General features: G+C 43.7%; 1 protein-coding gene across 1 annotated transcript in view; it reads right to left on the bottom strand.

Moving 5' to 3' along the window:
- The window catches only part of cpx (synaptic transmission protein complexin), a 218,841-nt gene extending 208,113 nt beyond the window's left edge, over positions 1-10,728 (bottom strand). Inside the window, exon 1 of the mRNA XM_003696075.4 lies at positions 10,362-10,728. The gene's annotated coding sequence lies outside the window, so the exon portion shown is untranslated. The remainder of the gene's footprint in view (positions 1-10,361) is intronic.
- Between the last annotated feature and the right edge of the window lie 9,673 nt (positions 10,729-20,401).

Below are 20,401 nucleotides of genomic sequence, written 5' to 3'. Positions count from 1 at the left end.
TCAAGGAGTTGTTTCGTTCGAAACAATTATTGTTGTTATTATTATTATTATTATTATTATACGATCGATGAATCTGATTTTTAAACTCTATTCAACAGGGAAGGGGATACAATCTGCTCACTCGAAATCCTAGTAGCCCGATGTTTGGCCAGCCAGGTTATTTGTATAATCGAATTTAGCGACGGAAAGAAAGGGAAATTAGTTCGAGTTATTCTAAAAAAAAAAAAAGAAAAACTGGATTTTATTGCATCTTGAGGGAAATAGATCGATTAATTTCTTTCGAAGCAGTATATTCAAGAAACTATTACTACTCTATTACGATCATCGAGATAACTTCGACAACTATCGACCGTAGACAAAATTACGACAAACAACGTACGAAAGTTTAAGGTTTTTCCGTTACGAAGGGTACTCGTGTCGTACCCTTTGCCAAGGAAAGGAATATTTGGCTCGAATCGACTCGCTTCACGAGGCTTCACAATCTCGTGTCGAACCACGTACAGAAGAATACCGTCGATCTGAGACAAGAAAGAAAGGGCGAAGGAAAAGCAGGAGCAGGATGAAACGCGAGCGAAGAATTGGAGGAAAGGAACGTTTTGAATAGATGGCGAAATAGAATCGCGAAAGAAGAATGGAGAGAATGGAGAAGGATTGGCAAAACTGGAGAGAGGAGCGAGGTTCACGGCAGAGAGGTTGTGACCACAAGTTCGAGTACATTATGCAACGACAATCTAGTCCACTCTATGGGTGCATTTTGCGGGGATAAGGTACGGCGTGGCCCGTCCCTTGCTTCCAACGAATCCTGACGTCCAGATTTAGTCCTCTGTGAGATACCGTAATGCCCCTTCGTATCCTGCTAACGGTACAATTTAATCCCTGTATGGACCGGCGACCCGTCACCGTATTTCTTGCGACCACCTTCCCTTGTTTCTTCCCAGTCGCCCGTGATTTTTCCTACTCGAAATAATGCAGTCTCCTGCTAGATTTACGAAATCCGTTACTGCAAACTCTCGGCCACGATGATTATCGCGCGTTGATTATTTTTTCATTTCGGCCTTTCAAAAATTACCGCCTCGATAGTGTTAATTTTACTGCAATATTACTCTGATACGCTTGATACTCTTGATTTTACGTTTTCTGTTACGAATCATATTTTTCTGCGAAAGAAAACAGTCTCGCGAATCTGGAAAAACGAACGCGTCGGATGGGACACTCGTTCGAGAAAGTTAGACCGCTTTTCCAATCGGGACGCGAAGCGAAACGGATTTCGTCAGACTCGTCGTCGAGCAATACAATCATCCATCCCGGTACACATGCCGGCAGTATGCATCTTAAGTATGTGCAACTAGGCACGTGGCAGATTAATCCGAGTGGTAATTTTCCATTCCGCGAATGAGTTTCGAAACTCGGCACATGTTACATCTGGGGAGACACCTGCGCTGTATTTCGCAGCTCCCGAAATTCCCGAGTTCATCCCCGTGTTTATCTTTCGACCAAGAGGCGGAGAGCATCGTCTACCGTGAACGGTATCGTGTACCATGCTTGCAACAACGATATTCGAATTTTCTTTCGTCAATCGATATCTCTGATGGTCACGCGATGGATTCCCAATCGCGATACCGGGAGATCGAATGAAAATTTATAAAGATACGTTTAAATATATTCTTCTTTCGCGCGTTTCGAATTTTTCCACGCGAGAAATGCGGGAGGAAGTGCTATCTAATCTAATTGGTATTTGTACATCACATAATCCAATCTAAACCTCGATGTTCGTCGAAGGCATAGAATCCAGAGAATTCTATCGATATCGATGTGCGTAGGTTAATTACGTTTAGATAATAATTCTGCGAACAAGACATATTATATATGTTAATAAACTCTCTTAACAAATGAAAAATAAATCTTTACGATTTTGAATATATTCCAATTACACAGCTCCACTATTAGTGTAGCGTGATCGCCAACGAAGCGTGCTTCAACTTTAAGCCGAGGAACTATCCTGAGACGGCAACCTCGCACAGGCGTTACGTTGCAACATTATTTATCGCGAAATAAAGATCCAGGTGGGGGCTCGAGTCGGCTGGAAAAATAGGAATATGCATGATCGGATCTAGGCGGGAAAAAGAGAAAAGGATTCTTCTTCTGAAACATCGTCTCGCATGGATCTTCTTAACCTTACATCACCTCGCTACGAGGTTATGCACACGCACGATTTATTTTCGCGGTTTTAAAGCGGCGTTTCGCTCCCCCCCCTCCGAATATAAAACTGGGAGGCAAACGAGACGGCCGACATTCGATCCCTTCGTCTCCGTACGAATGAACATTAACATTTCTTTCACAGATCCAGGCTGGAGATCTATATCGGCGAAACAATAACCGCGTAATAATTGGACGATGCAACCAATATCAATGCATTAATGCAAATGCCCGGTACGTTATATTATATTAAAGTTCGTAATGCGGGGGTAATTTCGTTACTCTCGTTACACCCGCCCATAATGGATATAGAAAGGGCGCGTAATTCAATTACCCTTAGCACCGACGGCCACTGTAAAATTTCAGTTCTCCGTTTCGCCCGGCGAATGAAATTCAACTCGCGGCCAGACGACGGGAGGGGGGAGGGGGTGGGGGGGGGGGGAGACGATATCCCCGAAAAAGTTTAAAAAAAAAAGAAAAGAGAGAGAGAGAGAGAGAGAGAGAGAGAGAGAGAGAGAGAGAGAGAAAACGTTCCCCCTCGGGCGACTTATATTATACCGGGATGCAACATCGGCCGAGGCTCGTAGCCTCTGTCCCCCTCCTCGCCCCCTCCCTTTTTTTTTAGAAATTACAAAGTCAAATGGGCACCGCGTTGTCGCGCGTAATAGCTTCTTTTTTTTCTTCTTCTTCTTCTTCTTCTATTCGCGAACGACACGCACATGAATTATCGCGTATAATAGGATTTTGAAGGATCGCTGTTAATCCTTCACCTACATATATATATATATATATATATATATAACGTGGGTCGGAAGCCAAAGATTTAGCTCGACATCGACGATAACTCTTTAAACCCTTTAAAGTCGGGGTGACAGCTTTGCCCGTTTTCTCCAATAATAATAAATTATTATCGTTATTATTATGATCCCGTGATTTTCCAGGTATATATTTATTATACAACGATTCATCGCCTCCCGTAATTGGCGCATTTTGAATTCCATCTCTCTCTCTCTCTCTCTCTCTCTCTCTCTTTTTACTTCGAATATTTATGGCTCGTCCAACGATATGGATTTTTTTCGATCGTGTTCGGGGGGAGGGGAGGGGAGGGGAGGAGGGAGGGATAAATTAATTCAGACTCGAACGTTATCAATTAATAACGCGGGTACATAGGTTATTAACGCGGGGAAAATGATATCACCGTGATCTAGGTCAAATGAAATATTTCGTTAACTGTTTCCGTTATTGGTTACCAGCAAACGCGATGGTGAATTATCGTATTCGTATATCCGGATACACGATGATATTTTCATCGTACAAAAGAGAGCGACTTCTCTCCCCTCCCCCCTGAATTTATTTCCAGCCAAAAGTATTGGCCCTCTCCCCTCCTCTCCTCTCCTCTCTCCCCCCCCCCCCCGCCCAACGTCACGAGTGGTGGCCACCTTGTTGCCGTTTCGATCGACCCAGATTGCGAATTTACCGAATTAACGATATAGGTCGACCGAATTATATATTCGCGGTCGTTTAAACGGTTATTCCTCGGTCAAAAGTGTATATTTCGCGCGGCCTTTCCTTTCGCCAATTTGAGGAGAGAGAGAAAAAAAAAAAAAAAAATCTAAGGCGCCAAGTGTGCCAGGTCGTTTTTGATTCGTTTAACTTTCGCGCGAGAAATTAAAATCGGGATAAAATATTCGAAACTGCGACTCTGGATGAGGGTGGATGAGATTCGACCTCGAAAATTCGTCGCTTCGAATTTCACAGGCGAATTGGAAAAAAATTTAACGCAATTTGCAGGGAAAGCTGCTTATTATCCCGGACAAAATCACGGATAATTTCGTATAATGTATTGAAGATGGAGATTAAAACTCGAGTCTCCGATTGACCGTTTAAAATATTCTTTCTTTCGAGAAAGAGGGAGATAATTAGAAGGGAAACGATTGGGAGAAGGAAAGGAGAGAGAGAGAGAGAGGAGACGTTCGATACCGCGAGAAAGGTCAGGCCGGCTCTCTTGACAAATCAGGCGTCCTTGCGACCGATCGACTCGAATCGGTATCTCGGTGTAGGACAGGCCAGGAACATTATGAAGGCGTTCGTGGAGCTTTCCACCGACTACTAGTCCCTCCCGAGGGCTACATATAGAAGGGGGGGGATTGCCGCGTAGACACGTGAAAATACGCGAGATGCAACTTGGAATCCTGCCCGAAACTTTTCCATTGTTTTCCCCCCTCGAGATTCACCGCCTTATGTAGGATAGGAATTTTATTTTTCTTGTCGGCCGGCCGACCGACAAACCCGGCTAAACGTGATCAATAATTGAACAACCCTTTAAAGAAAGAAGTTTAAAGAAGAAAGGTCTTCTCGCGAGATACGAAATTTTTCTACCGTCTGTCCAAGGTTTTCCCGTCTCGCCTACGGCGAGATGAGACTGGCCACGACGGTTTCCCACATTTGTTTATCATCGACCAATATCTACACCAGTTGGAGTTTGACCGGATCGTTTCTTTTTTCCCTGTTTTTTTTTTTTTTCGATAAAACTTATCGACGCCCTACCACGACGAGAATTCGACATAAAAATCGATAGGATCCGGGAGAAGATATTTCGTACGCGGGAGGGAGGAAAGATTGGCCGATTAAATATCGAACAACAACGATGACCCAATTTCGAAAGATTAATAGGCTTATGGACAGAAGAGAGTCCGACCTCTCCTCCTTTACCAGATTAAAAGCAAATAGGCAAATATGGGCAGATCGATCCAACCGGCCGGCCATCCGCCTCTTCCAACCAAATCTGCTACTCTTTTTTCCGTTCTTTTTTCGGGGCTTCGGGAAAAAATCCATAATATATTTTCCAGAGATTGGCGAGAGAAAGAAGAAAAGATATATATATACGCATATTCGTCCAGATAAATATTCGGAGAAACTTGGTCCACGTTTCGATGTATGGGACACGCCTTGCCCCGATCGTGGACAATTAACGAAATCGATGAAACGGCGAGAGGTTTATAATCTTTCGCGTGGGACCAATCCGTTGTTGTCGAGATATAAGCATAATCGGGCGATATATACATACAGGGATGGCCTGCATTCCAAACTGATAATCGACGATACCAGCCGTGGCTGGTCGATAATCAAAGGGCTTGGCTCTTCGCGTTCCATGTTCACGACACGGATCGCGCGAAATTGCGCAAACGGAAGGATACAGATGGAACGCGCGTGATCGTTTCGAAAAGAGCGAGGAATCGCGCACGATTTTAATCCTTTGCGATACCTTAGTAAACGTATGTACAATATAACTACATTCTAAGGACTCTATTGGTAATCTTGTTAAATATAAAGTGCAAAGGATTAAATCAGAAGAGGACGCACTCGTTTCTGCGCCAAACATTAAATACGCTCGAAATAAAAATTCGAGATTTTGGCAGGAATTACGAGTGCGGTAGATGCTCCTAATTTTGTTTCTACAATTTGCAAGGCTCGTAGAGATAACTGAACAGTCAGCAGTTTCGAGTCCATTCTCTTTCTCTTTATCTTCTGTGAGAAGAAAGCTCGCCTCGATCGCGATCTGCCAGACGGTAGCCCCGTCAATTTCCCGCACGCATAGACGAGCTAACGATAATTTCAAGCCTCTCCGTTAATTCGATTAAATTGAAAACACGGAGAATTCGCTTTCGGGAAAAATTTGCATAAAACGAGAGGGAGGATCGATCGCCGAAGACCGATTCCCCCTCCAAAAAAAAAGAAAAGAACCGACGATCTATCCCAACAGTGTTGAAGGTCTTCGTGTTCAAGCGTGGAATAAAAAAAAAAAAATACGTTCAAGGCTTTTGTACCAAAGAGACGCGGTTTATATTAACCACGGTTTGAAAAAAGAAACTGCGTCAACGCGGGGAATAAAATAGCGTGGTAAGCAAAAAAGAAAAAAAAAAAAGATGAAATATATACGAATAAAAGCATCAAAATGAAAGTTTAAAGCGCGCGAACACGGTGGAATGCATGCACCAACTGTACATACACGCTCGTTATGTTTCACGAAAAATATCCGTAGCGAGATTCGTTTCGCGGAATAAAGGGGAAAATTTTTAAAAACGGATTGGCATCGAGGAAGGTTAAAAGGGATTCGAGTGTGAGATAGAAATAGAACAAGAGAGGGAGGGGAGGGCAGAGAGAGAGAAAGAGAAAAAAAAGGAAATTAACGAAATGGATCGGGCTAAAGGGTTTCGTTCAAAACACTCGCCATTGCATCCATCCCGACCGATCGATATCGAGGTAAGTTACGAGCGTCTTGTAATATATGTTTCCCGGAGCTTTCGTTTTGTCCCCCTGCGCCGGTTTCCACCCTTTTTCTTTTCATCCTGCACCGTTCCAGGCCGGCGCACCACCACGACCTACCCTCGACTTCGACCGAAATTATCATCGCGACCTCTCAAAGCCCTGGCAAAATTACTTAGCAATTCACGGATCCGTAAGTCCAGACTGCTCGAAATTAGTTTCAACCGAAAACCTTCCTCCTTCCCATTAGAGGGGAGGAGTATGCACGCTTCCCAATTCGTTAAGAGGGAACTGTCGTTTCCCCACTTCACCCTCGCTCGACAACTCGTCCTTCAAAACGACGTCACTTTCCCTCGCGGTGCATACCAATCCCTTTTCCTCCAACTTTTAACTTTAAAGGGAGAAGATATCGTTGCTGCTTTGGAAAATTGGAATTTCGATAAATGTTGCGGTTGTAAATTTCCAACCTTCCCTTCTTCCCGTGTTGTATTATCGTAATCTCTTTATTTTTCTATCGCGTAGAAATCGAATGGTTTCGTTTAACGAGCACGCCGTATTTCAATCGGAAAATATTCGTATCGACGATTTGTTTCATATATATCTTGCTCCCTTCGTAAATTTTCGAAACATCGGACCCGTGAAACGTGATTTAAACGCAATCCGATATTCACGATTGCCAGGTTAACCAGCTAGAGAATGTTTGGATTGAAAAATTAGTAGTGACGGGCCGTGTTTGGTCAGCCAAGAAATCAAGGACGAGATCAATCGCGTAATAGTTGACCGAGTTAAAAAGAATCGTGTTATCGATACATCGATTCGAATATAATCGGCCGTTACGAAAAATATTGCAGCCGATACCTTTCTATTTCGAACGATACGTCCCATGGAATATTAAAGGATGATCGACGTTCTCACTTGGCGATATCCGTGTCACCTAGATACCTAGTTACGAATATTTTTAAAATAAACCCAACGTGATTATTCTTTATTCGTCGATATCGAACCATCATTCTAAAATACGCGAACGCGAAGGAAAAGAACATCGATCCCGAAATATCGTGGAAAATGTGACGTTTCGAATTTTGGATCCAAGATCGGCAACATTTCTCGAAAATGTAAATTAAGGGCAGTAAGACGGGGTTGGAACGATGAAGCGATGAAATGGAAAGAAGAGTCGGTTTACAAGCGATTTATAGGGTTCAGGATCAGAAAGGGGGGTCGATTGGACGGCGCCGAGGAACGGCGCCAGGGCAGGCGGGGAACTATCGATTCGGTTCGATTGCCGAAAAATGGTAATGCGGTCGGCCGAGACTTTACCCAAGGAAGGACGTCTCAATTTCGATGTTACGTGCCGTAAGAATGCGGAACGAGGCCGACTCGATGCGAGCAGACAGAATTTTCTTAAAGCCGCGAGAGGAGAGGTTGAACGTGTGCGAGCTTAAATTTCACACTCAAAAGAACAGGGAAATCCCTTGCTGATAGAGGGAAAAATCTAACTCGTCGTTCGAGCGCCTCTTCCCGACGATGCAATCTAAACAAACTGCGCTTCACCTTCCTCAATTTTGAATTTTATTATCCTAAACCTGTAAATTCTCGCCCGGGAATAAGAAATCCTTTTTCACGCGGAGGGAATCTAAAGGATGGCTGGTCGAGGTGAAGGATTTTTGAAAGAATTTCCCGCCGTGGAAATACCGGAAATATCGTCTCCCATCCACGGGATGGGGGGGACGTTTCCATGATTCATGGATCCACGAGAACCGAGTCAAGAACGAGTCGACCATTGACGCTTTTGGAAAGGAAACACGTTTGACGATCGTGAAGGGTAAGAGAGGAGACACAGCAGCGTGACAGACGTCTGTGATTCATTGCAACCGAGTTAAGCCTAGTCGCATAATCAGACAGCGACGTATCACTTCTGTCATTAATTACGAGGGCGTGCAACATACATTTATCAAGTTAAATGGTTAGAGAGGTACAGAGATTGGGTTGGCAGAGACGTATAGTTGGCAAATAATTGTGACAACGACGAATCGAACTGCCTAACAAGTGTAAAGTTAAGAGATGACAGAGTAATAATGCCACTTGACGAAAAGAAATTAATTTTCGAGTTAAGATAACTTCCCGAAGTTTCGAGAAATTTCGTGCAATGTAATTTCAAATTCGCGTCGCATTGTAAAAGGATGGCAACAACGATCGCCAACGAACAAATGGGTTGTCGAGTAATTCGTACACCAAGTTTCGAGCTTTAAACATCACTTAAACTTGACAAACTCGAATTGAACACATTGAAAATTTTACCGAACGCGTTGAAAATCTTACTCGTTAGCTATATCTTTTTCAACAGATATATTTTCTTGAAATACGATAATAAATGAAAGAAAAATTTCATTACGCGTTTAAAATTACGTAAGACAAATAATTTTGAGGATTTATTACAAGACATTTTATTTTCTCACGCACGAGGAAAATAATATATGAAACTTTTAAAATATCAAAACAGACGAAAATGAAGCGAAAAATGGTTGAAACGAAACGAGTAAATAAGTCGCGCCTTTCTTCGATCTTTTCTTATTCTCCTAACCTCTTAAACGCGAAACGATTTCCGTCCCTTCGTACGTTCATTCGTGTCTCTAATTTCCGTCAATCTACGCGACAACAAACAAAATTTGTTCACGTCGTTGAAAGCAAGTACGTAAGTACTCGAGAAGGATTTGATTCTTGAATTAGAAATCAACTTAAATGGATTATTCTCTAAAACACACTTTCCGAACAATGAACGACGCGCTCCCGATACACCTTCCATCAAGCTGCATACATCGCAGAAATGGTTCCCTTTAACTGCCATTCAATTTAAGACCCGCCGAAGTTACATTTTCCTAATGGAACTTGATTTACCCGATAACGATACGGAAAATGATAACACCGTGTTAACATCACATTCAAATTAGATCTGAAACGCAATTGCTACGATAACATTTATGTTGTAAAGTTGATCGCAAATATTACATCGTAATATTCCTCGAATATTATCCCTTGAAATGCACGAAAAAAATATTACTTACTGTTATTGTTTGCATTCCATTTCATTTAACGGATTGTTTACGAATCAGAGATACGCGTGCAGTTTCCAACTGCGTAGCAACAAAATACATCGAGGTAAAATACCTCGTGAGCTTGTAGAGGTTAAGTGGAGCGTAGATACGGGAAAGGAAGCGATAACGACTTGGTAAAGCGTTTCCGCGGGGAAATCGCGTGGAGACTTTGACGACGGGTACACCATACACACGACCACGAGAAGGTGGAAAGCCACGAGCGTCGTCGACGACTTAGGCGTTCAAGATCGATGAGAGAGACCTGCAGCGGCCTAACCCTTGCGTTTTATCGAACCGTGGAACACGTACTTCTCGCAACCAACGGCCACGAAAAAGAGAGAGCAGGAAAATACGCGATACGCCGCGGCTGACGAAGAACGACAATCTGCCGCGCGATGTACCGTGAACTTAGCCGCACTCGATTTGACGCGACTTCGATGCGTTCGAAATCTTTCGATATCGCACGCGGGTTTCTTTCTCGTTATCCCCTCCCTCCCTCCCTCCTACCCTCCCACCATTGAAATTCATATTACGAATGTTTCGATCTAATGTCGACGCGTCAGACAAAAACAAATATCGCGTGTCGTTACACCGCGAAGGTTAGGATATGCGTATATACAAATACCACATCGCTTTTTACGCGAGACAACGCGTGAAAAGAAAGAGGAAGGGAAGAAAGAAAGAAATCAGGGACGAGAGAAGGGACGCGTTAAACATTGGAAACGTGACAACGGCGGTGATGTTATCGAAACGATGCGATGCGCAAATTGTACTCGATAAGTAAAAAGATATTGTATCGTGGCTCACCTGTTATCGCTGATCACTCCTCGATGAAGGATGAGGTCGAAGTACAACCGGAGCTAGCTCGAAAAACAGTGTACGAGGACCACCGGCGAGGACGTACGACAACGTCCGTGCGAGTCTCACGTTTAGACTACGTGCGTCTCTCCGGTCGTCGGTGGCGGTGACAGTGGTGGTGGTGGTGGCGATAGTGGCGGCAGCGGCGTCGGCGTCGACGGCGTCGCCAGCGGTGGTGGTAATGGTGGTGGTGGTGTGTAGTGGTGGTGGTAGTTGCTTTCTGTTCTCCAAGCGGGAAAAAGAAGGGAGGAGAGGAAGAGAAAGACGGGGAAAGACCGATGTGATCGAAGTCTCGTGGCAAACGGTCGTAGACTGAGTGAACCCGAGTTCCAACTGAGCGGCTGAGTTGCTCTGGCGGCGACGTTGGCGCCGCACTGCGGAGGGTTACCGAATTACCATCGATCCATCGAAAATGGTATGATGTAAGCTCGCAAACGAGCGCGAAGAGGAGCGAAGGGGAGAAGGGCTGGCACACACCGACGGAGGGTGCACGACCAACGGAGAACCCTACCGTCAGAGGTTCGAGAGGAAAAGGGAGAGGGAGAGCGACGAGTCGAGTCGAGAAGAGGGCGGGGCGTACGCCGTACCACACGTTTCTATCTCTATGACTATATACCTATGCTTTCTTCTTCCTTTTTACCCTTTCCTTTCCTTCTTTCTCCTCTGTCCCGCGCTTCCTTCTTTATCCCTTATTTACTATTCTTTCTTTTTCTCTTCTATACAAATGTCACTCGGAATATTCGTACATATACATATATTTTTCTCTACTTCGATATTTACTCTCTATACTCTCCGTTTCGAATCTCTTTCGCGTTTATTCGATTAATTTTTTTCCTTTGCTCGCGCGATAAACAAAATTGTTCCCCTCTAACTATCTTCCAATTATCGTATCTTATTAATATCTCTTTTTTTCATCTCGTTTTCCCTACATTATCTTCGTCCTCATCTTCCTTTCGATTTATTATTATTATCCTCATCATTTGATTAAATGCTCTTTGACTTGTTTTTAAGTCTACGCTTGAACCGTAGCAACGGTATGTATGCATCAGCTTTCAAACTATCGACAGAGCCTCCCCTGTTAGATGCATCCCCCGAAAACTTTGCTCGCGCGAAATTGCAAAAAAGCGGGGATATATAGGTCGAAGGATGATGAGAATTTAGGCAACGCTTTTGCATCTCTCTCTCTCTCTCTCTCTCTCTCTCTGCCGCGAGTCTGAAAATGAGAAATTTCATCGTTATATAATAAACGCGTTATCCTTAAAGCCGTGGAATAAATCGTCGGATGGGAATGGAACGATGGCCGTTCCATATCTCGTACCAACTTATCCCGATACGTATTTTAGGAATCGATAAAAGAAGCGTGTCGCGGTTATTTCGCTCATCTAACCCCCGCCTCTCCCCCTCCGATACCTAATACGAAGATATGCTTCGTTCGCAGTCCGCAACGATCCAAGTTCCCGTGGTACGCAGTGACAATAAAAGACGTCCGCATATATCGCCTTGGGATCCATTAAGTAAACGCAACTTTTCCACGTAGCGTCTGTGCCGGCGTGTATACGTACGCAAACGTTTTTTTTTACCCCGAGAACACTCTGCGGAAAAATGTAAATCTGGGTCAACGTTATCCCGAATAGAAAACTGACAGAGAAATGAAAACGTATATAAGGTAAAAGTTAGCGCAATATTTTTTTAAGGCCGGCTCTCTCCAGGCTCTGGTTGTTGCTTGTAACGTAACGAAAACACGGAAACGTTGTCGCGCACGTCTCCTTTTATTTTTTTATTTCTCCCCACCCCCCTCTCTCTCTCTCCTGAAAATACATAATATAAATAAACTCGTTAACTCTCGATAAAACTGGACGACTCGAAAAAAAAAAAAGAAAGAATAGAAAAAGTATGATATCGTTTTAAAATTTTATTTATTATTGCGTCCGGAATACCTGTTCAGAATGCAGAAACAGGAAGTGGCAACGGATTGAGCTATAAGTGGAGCTTTATCACGCGGATCCCGGATGAATCCGACGGGTGATCCGACGATGGTGATCGATGGTGAGCCGAAAGGAGAGGAGGAGAGGGGGAGTATAGGAAAATTTAGAACGAGAGGAAATTCGTAGGATGCAACAAGTCGGTACAACTTGCTCGCGATTTTTTAATTATAATTGTGGACGAATTGCGGGACGATCGAGGACGATCGGCCAAATTGGCCGCGAGCAAGTTTGTTCGAGGCAAAATATATATATATGCGCCACGGTTGGAGGGTTTGCTGGTTGGAAGATAAAGTGACCGCGCGGATAAAATTAAACGTGTCAGTAACAGCGTAAACAACTGGATAAGGGAACGTCAGATGCATCTTGGAAACGGCAGAAATCCTTACGCGAAACGGGGGGGGGAAGGGGCCCGCCTCGTGACAGGGAAGCCGGAAATTACGTAATTTCCTTAGATTCTGTCAGCAACGCTTTACACGCTCGCCCCCCTTTGGAATATCGAATTTCTAATCGAATCAATAATTACGAGATATCAAAGGAGAGGAAGAAACTGAAAAAAGGGGGGGGGGAGGGTGAAAAAAAGAACGCTTCTTTTCCCCCGGCACGATTCTCGGCACGATTCTCGGTTTTCCTCTTCCTCGACCCATCTCTCGAGAGAGCCTTTGTCCTTTGCGCGGGGGAAAGGAGAAGGAAAAGGAAAAGAGAAAAATTGTGGTGAGAGTGGAATGAAACAGCGGCGATTCATAACATTTTTACGTGGGCGAAGAGAGAGAGAGAGAGAGAGAGAGTTTCTTTTTTTTTTCGAAAGAAAACATTCCGTTTCCCCGCAATTCTGGTTTTTAATTACTTCTGGAGAACTGCGTTAAACTTTTATTCCGCGCGATATAATAATCGGAATAAAATAGAAATCTAGCTTGAAAAAATACGGAGAAAAGGAAAGGAAAGAAGGAAGGAAGGAAGGAAGGAAGAAAGAAAGAAAGAAAGAAAGGAAAAAGACTAGACGTTATATCGCGCGTTGGATACGCGCGTATGGATTCTCGGTGTTCCTCGGATGCCCGCCAGACTTTGGTTCCAGAAGAGATGCTGGTGGAATCACACATCCCGGGACCGGCGAAGTGCAAATCCATGTTAGTGGTATAACGCTCCGCTATAAGTCTCGGAATTATGTGGATCGTGATAAGCGTGTCGAAAAGCGGGAAAACACACGATTATCTTTCAGAAGAATTCAACGTTGAATCATATCGTGTCGTTTCTTTTAACGGATAACCTTTCCTCGAGACGAAGGGACGAAACAAGAGGGAGAAAACTGGAATCCACGCCAACGACCTATATATATATATATACATCTTTCGTTATTTATAACGAAAAATATTGCGCCACGATGCGTATCCACGGTGATGAAATAAAAATTCCAAAGGAAATTTCCGCAAAAAAATTCCAACAAACGTGCACATATATATCCCGGCCGTGGTGGAACGAGATTCCAAAGGAAAATGCACGCGAGGGGAATTAATCGCGATGGTGGAAAATTAGAGTAAACGAAACCGCGAATCAAACGAGATACTTTTGCGAGATCCGACGTGCGGTACGTGTGCGCTAAACACAGTTCCCCTTTAAACATGGTTCAAAGTGAGCGGTAATTTATTGATCCGCGCGACGTGTTCAATCCGCTTTCAGAGATTAAGCAAAGGTTCACGTAACAAAGAGGTTAACGGGCGGCTCTCTTTGTTCTCCGCCTTTCCTTTCTCTCGGCCACGCTCCCATTTCTTCTCGCTGTTTCTTCCCGGGAATCTTTCACACCCGCGTGCGAAATGGGCACACACGAGAGAGCCGCCTCTCCTCCCCGATCGACGACGCGGAGTATGCAAACGGGCGATAAGTAAATTGTAAACACCCTTTGACTGTCGGGTGTAAGGAAGGAAATTCAACTGAGATCCGACTGCGCAAGGATGTTTGGCGCAACATCTCGGCCGAGAGAGCTCGTGGCGAGCTCGTCAACCTGGAAAATTACAGGCCTTTCCTCCCCGCCTTTGGATTTGATTCATTAACGATGAACGCCGCGTGAACGTTGTCTCCCCCTTCGACGCCTAACGAGCGAACATCGAATTTTCGTGGAAATCCGTCCGTTCGTGTCTTCTTCGGCCGCGTCGGTCGAGCGAACATCGACAAACATCACTCTCGAATTCGCGTGATCGAGAATCGATCGATGACCGAGGTATACATATACATATTCGTAAGATTGCGATCGATAAACCGATATACAAAAAAAAAAAAAATAACCGAATAAATAACTTCATATCGGGCGAATAATATCGGGAAAAATTAAAAGGTCGAAAAGCAATATATAATATCGAATGAAATTTCAAAGTTTCGTGAAAAATGCGGACGGTGTACAGCGATCCGACCGACCTCTAATACACCTCTCCTCCTCCCCGAATGAAAAATTGCTCCGAATGAAAGCAATAACCGCATTCCTCGCCGCCCGGTGATCGTTTAATAAAAGACGCGTTAGAGTGTGCCGAAGTGGTAGTCATCGATCCCGAATATTAGATTTTAATTCCGTCCCTTGTTCACAAGGATAAGGACATTAACAACGGCCTAGTCGACAACGAAGGGGGAGGGGATAGAACCGAGCTTAATTAAACTTTAATTGCTCCGATGCGTCCGCGATCCCTCTTCCAAGATCGACCGACGTTCGCAACAAGAATGAACTTGTTGATCGCAGTTTCCGCGCCACTTTCGCGGCGCGATTCGCGAATCATGGTTGATTCGGCCGTAAAATCGGGCCCTCGTTAAAATGAAAGAGAGGGGGAGTTGCAATTTAATTCAGTATAAGAGGGGTGTATCGGTGGAGAATTCCCTCCGGGGGGAATTCGCTATTTCGGTTCGAAAAATATTAATTTTAAACAAAACACGCGGGCGCGAATATACGCTTCAACCCACCCCGCGCCTCTCCTCATCACCTTTTCATCGCAATAACAGTCAAGTTCGCAGCTTTTTTAATTAGCACACCTCGTCGAGGGTGCTATTATCGCGTCCCCCATCGCGACGAAACAAAAAAAAAAAATAAAATAAAATAAAATAAAAGAAAAATCCTCCGCTTTGGAGGATTTGAAAAAATTGTCGCGGCGATATGGCTACCGCTTTGATTCCCACGGTTCCCCCCCAAAAAAAAAAGAAGGAAAGAAAGGAAAAAGGTTTGAATTCGAACACGTTGAAAGGAAACCGTTTCATCGGTGTGGAAGAATTTTTAGCGGCGCGTAGCGGTCACCGCGACCTCAGCCAGAAGAATGGATAACTGAGGAGAATGGAGTTGATAAGTGAGAAATCTGTAGTCCCGCCGCCTAGTCTTATTTTTCTTTTCCTCGCACGTTTCCTTCGTCCGGTCTTGAAATGATCGCCAATCCTGATTAAAATACTTTTACTTTTCTCGAAGGAACGAAGGATCACGTGGGAAATGTCGTATTCTCTTCGAAAATTATTATTTATTATTTTAGAACGTTTGTTCTCGTTACGGGGTGTTTCTCTTTCTCTTTCGCGAGATAATCGTTATCACGAATTAATAAAAAAAAAAAAAAAAAAAAAAAAAGGAAAGAAAAGCCATTACATTCCTTCCATTTCCACTCCCCTCCGGTTTTTCCTCGGTTTCAATTTCCATTAAAAAAATAATGGAAGGCAAGGGAGTAGATATTCGCAATCTTGAGCATCAAGGATGCGAAGAATGGACGAGATGGATGAAGCGGATAAATAATAATTGCTTTTATCGTATATCGCGATAAAAGTGTGTTGGCAGACAGAAGACCTGCCCGTTATTACGCGAGCAACCTGGCACGGGTGATTCCGTTTATCCGCCAGAATGAAGACGCGGTATCCGTTCTCGCAATTTTTCTCACCACGCGAACGAAACGCCTCGTTCGAGTGAGAAACGAACGAATTGGATGTGCGTACGTTTACCTCGGCAAACAGAGTTGCCAAGTATAATACGTGTACCGTAAAATGAAACGTAAAATCAAACGCGAGTTGTATCTCGTGTGCGTGTGTGTGTGCGTGCGCGTGTGTACAAGATGACGTAAGACCGTGACGAAACCAAACACGGTGACTGGCAGAAAAGGTTAATGCACCGAGGATCGACGATTTGAATCGGCATCGAAATAACTGGGAGAAAGTGGCGGTGAAAACTTCGAAACAACAGTTTCAAGACTCGTTGATCGATCTCGCATTACGTGTACATTCGCTCGTAATTGCGAAAGAGAACGCGAAGAGGGAAAAAATCCGCTTGTAAGAGAGGGATCGTTTATCGAGGGATCTTCTTCCAAGATCGATCGATCGATCCACGGCGTTGGAGGGAAGGTCAGTGTTATTTTTTTCTTCTTTTTTTAATCAACGTTTCCGCCGATCCGGAGAAAGGATGGGACGCAAGAATACCGGGAGGAATTCGTGGAATACTTGCGTTTACGACGAGTAAATCACCGGCTGCTCGTCACTTCCTTGACTCGTCGTCGTCGATTTACCTCGAGTGAGAGGGAACTCTCGAATCGACCAAGGTCGATCATCTTCGCCGTCGATCGTCTCCACGGTAAATCACCTCATTCCTAGCGCCCGATTTTTACAGTGGCGAGGACGGAAAAGCGACGGCCGACCAATTGACGAATCGATTGTGAAATGGCGCGAATGAATGGGGGAATGAAGTTGACTGCTCACTGATCCGCGAACTGATCCGCGGTTCGCTTCGTTCCTTGATTCTAATTATGAGGCCAAGTTTCGACAACTGGAAATAACGGGACGACCGGATCCTTGAAACGGATCCAGTTTTATCACACCGCTGTAACTTTGTTACAGTTTTGTAATTCGACACGCCGATCGATTTTATTTTTCTTTCTCTTTTAATTTCGCATTCGGAAATTTCCGTTCCGAATAATAATAGATGTTGAACGATCGAGGGGGCCAATTACAATCATAAAGACGAGATAAACGGTGGGAACACGTTCGGATAATTAGAAACGTTGGAATAGAATATTCGGCATAATCGGTCTAACAACCATCTAAAATTTCATTCATGGAATACGCCGCTGTAATAAAGCTTTCATTAATATATACACGGGGTAATGGAGCGGCACGGGTCGAGAGTTATCGAATGCCACACGTTAAATAATCATCATGGCGCGTCGTGTTACGCGCCACACCGCGATATATTATCCGCGAGTTATCCAGCGCTCGAAACGCTTGCGACACCGCTATTTCGCTCTCCTCTCGGGACAATGCACGGGAATCTTTAGCCTTGCGACAACCAACCAACGATCAAAAATCCATCGAACGAAACGAGAGAAGCGTGTCCCCATAACCATTTAGCCGATATTGATTTTGATCCAAGAGACGACAACTTTCGCCAGGAAAGAAGGAAGAAAATCCGATCGAATCATCGATCCCCACAATTAATAATACTCCGCTCGTCCGTTTATTTTCGAGTTATTTATTTATTTATTACATTACGAGCGTTTAACCTACTTGCTCCTCGCTAGAAAAATTACGATTCCCTTACGAAGAGGAGAAGGATGTCGTTGATTACGCTGATGAATATTGTGTGTGGTGGATTCTACGTTTTTTTTACCACGCTAAATTGCAATTCGACGCGGGAGGCCGTTCATTAGAATCGTTATTGAACACGCGTCGTCGAGGCGATGTCTTGTATGTGTGCCAACTGGATGGAAAAATTCCATTCCGTTCCCTCTACGGGGGGGGAGGAGGGGAATATAAACGTTCGATCGACGCCAAAGACCATCGCGTCCCGCGAGACCATCAATCCGGTTTTCTCTAACCCGATTTTCATCGAATTATCTCGACGATTTTCATTTTCGACACGGCGGATCGTTTAGAAAACAAGGAAGGGCAAAATCCACGGACTTTCTCCTTTTGTATTCGAATTCGAATACGAATATCTCTGGTTCTGGTTTCTCTCGCCGATTCGGGCGAAAAAAAGAAAAAAAAAAAAGGAAAAACCGCGGTCGAACGGTTTCCATCGCTTTGGTAAATTAGCCGGCTTTTATCGTGCGCCAGAATCGGAATCGCGTAAAATTGCGGCGTAAATATCGACGCGACGATGCTTAATCAACGATAAGCGATAAGCTCGCCATCACGATCGTCGCCGCTATGTTTAGTTTCGATCCGATCCGATCCGCGATATCCCGTTTTTTTTCACTTCGCCACGACTCGCGATAAAACTTGCGCGAACATTTCGCATGCACGAAGAATTAAACAAAAAGAAGAAAGGGAAAAAAAGGGAATATATAAAAACTCGTTTTTTTTTTTTTAGACTACGATTTCACGCGTAAATCTGCTATCACGATCCGTAAGGATAAGAAAGGAGGATGATAGTTTTCAATTTTGAACCGAACCAATCTGCCAGACCGTCCAAAATTGAATATATCGACGACGATTTATCAAGGTAATTTATTATGGTTGCCGGGGAAACCTCGAAGAGGGGGATGGGGGTCGCAGAAAATTCCGACACGCCCACGGTTCGCCACTTTTGTAATCCGCTGTTTTACGGGAACTGGGTTAGGAGAATTCGCCGTTAACTGGGTCGACGTAATTACTCAAATTGCCGTCAAACCCTATTCTCCCGTCTACGAAACACAATCGCGAATGATGATACTCTCCTCTAAATGCGACCTGTCACGGGCTTTTTACCTCCGAGCTCTTCCGTACGAAACAATTGTCCAAATCGTAAACGTTTTCGATATTGCGGGGATCGAGGCGATGAAGGAAAAGAAGGCTCGTTCGATCGTGATTGAAATTTGGCAAATTTGTGAAAAAGTATCGAGCGAAGATGCGATTCTTCGATCTTGAAATATTCGATTTTGCTCCGGTGAGAAAAAGTTGATAAAAATCGCGATATTCGAAATCAGTGAGAGAATGACTCGTGGGCAATTTGTAGTGGAACAAGTACGATTTCGAGTATCAACTTTCTTCGCGTAACCGTGCGATTCCATCGGTGCACGCCAAGGATTCCGTGTACTTAGTAGAGCACGAGCGAAACGAACCGTGTAAATTCATCTTCGTCTGCCTTTTCTCAATTCTCGTCCAACGAAAAAGAACGATGATGTTGAATCGAAGGCGAGCTGGTCTCTCGATCAACTCCTTCGATGGAAGGAGAGAGAACGAGCGTGCAAAGGATCCAAGGATATCTCGATTCGATAGAATTCCTCGTCTGGTTGGAAAGAAAGAAAAAAAATTCCCGAATATTATATTTCACAATCGCTCGAATGCGCGTGTCGACGCTTCCACGGTTCGTAAACGAATGGAAATATTCGTTCGCCGTCGCTCTACAATAATAACAAACGTCGCGATTCAAAACATAGTTCTCCTCTCGTCGATTTAATACTCGTGTTATTCGAATATACCGCATATATTTATTATGCAAAAATTTAAATTTTGATTAAATACCGGAATGGAGATCTAGATCCTCACTTTTTTCTCCTTTCTTTCTTTCTTTTTTAACGAAACAACGAGTAAAATATTTTTGGATATTTTCTTTTTTTTTTTTTTTTTTTTTTTACTCGCACTGCAAAGTAAAATTTTATTACATTTTTCCACACACCGCGATAAAATGATCCATTCAAATTTTATATGCATATGCGTATATAAAATATCTCTTTCTTAATAATATAGAGGAATATTAATAAACGCGTGTATAAACTCGTATTCGTATTTGCCATTATATTCCGGCCACAAAAATTGTCTATTACGTTAAGTTATTTATAACAATTTCCTTTCGATATTCTTATTCTTATTGCACGTAATATTAATCTTTCCATCGCAAAATCAAATTCAATCGTATAACTTTTCTTTTTTTTTTTTTTTTTTTTACCAAAATAAACAATTTTAAGAAACGAATTTCAAAAATCGTGCTTATCATTTTATCGCGGAGTACACAAATGCACGAACATCCGCGGTTCATCGATGAACCGTCCACGCGATTCGACCGTCTCCCAATGTTATCCAACGCTC

This window comes from Apis florea, unplaced genomic scaffold (genome assembly GCF_048593485.1).
Source record: "Apis florea isolate Af1SG1 unplaced genomic scaffold, ASM4859348v1 contig_2272_pilon, whole genome shotgun sequence".
NCBI lineage: Eukaryota > Metazoa > Arthropoda > Insecta > Hymenoptera > Apidae > Apis > Apis florea.
This window is presented reverse-complemented; position numbering and strand designations above follow the sequence as displayed.